Genomic DNA, 795 nt, shown 5'->3' with positions numbered 1-795 from the left:
AAGCATGTCAGAAGGACACTTTTTGATCAACTGTTTGTATCTTTCCCAAGCTTCATAGAGGGATTCACCTTCTTTCTGTCTGAAGGTTTGAACATCAGCTCTAAGCTTGCTCAGCTTTTGAGGAGGAAAGTACTTGGCTAAGAAAGCCGTGACCAGCTTATCCCAAGAGTTCAGGCTGTCTTTGGGTTGAGAATCCAACCATAATCTAGCTCTGTCTCTTACAGCAAAAGGGAAAAGCATGAGCCTGTAGACTTCAGGATCAACTCCATTAGTCTTAACAGTATCACATATCTGCAAGAATTCAGTTAAGAACTGAAAGGGATCTTCAGATGGAAGTCCATGAAACTTGCAGTTCTGCTGCATCAGAGAAACTAATTGAGGTTTCAGCTCAAAGTTGTTTGCTCCAATGGCAGGAATGGAGATGCTTCTTCCATGTAAATTGGAATTAGGTGCAGTGAAGTCACCAAGCATCTTCCTTACATTATTATTATTTTCGGCTGCCATCTCCTTCTCCTGTTCGAAAATTTCTGAAGGATTATCTCTGGATTGTTGTAATTTAGCTTCTCTTAATTTTCTCTTCAGAGTCCTTTCAGGTTCTGGATCTGCTTCCACAAGAATGTTCTTATCCTTGCTCCTGCTCATATGACAAAGAAGAAGGCACAGAAAAATAATAATAATAATAGAGATCCTTTATACCACAGTATACGGATCCCTGTGTGAGTGGAAGAAGAGGGGGAGACAAAGAATGTAATATAATGGAAGAAACACAACTGTGAGGAGGCTAGAGATGTGAGA

The 795-nt window shown here is 40.4% G+C and overlaps 1 non-coding gene across 1 annotated transcript; it reads left to right on the top strand.

The window, feature by feature from the left end:
* Window positions 1-108, top strand: LOC112724726 (small nucleolar RNA R71). The gene has a single exon (XR_003163875.1). It is a non-coding gene; the product is annotated as a small nucleolar RNA R71 (small nucleolar RNA).
* The last annotated feature ends 687 nt before the right edge of the window (window positions 109-795 follow it).

Source organism: Arachis hypogaea, chromosome 11 (assembly GCF_003086295.3).
Source record: "Arachis hypogaea cultivar Tifrunner chromosome 11, arahy.Tifrunner.gnm2.J5K5, whole genome shotgun sequence".
Taxonomy (NCBI): Eukaryota; Viridiplantae; Streptophyta; class Magnoliopsida; order Fabales; family Fabaceae; genus Arachis; species Arachis hypogaea.
Note: the sequence above shows the minus strand (reverse complement) of the source record. Positions and strands in the feature narration are given on the sequence as shown.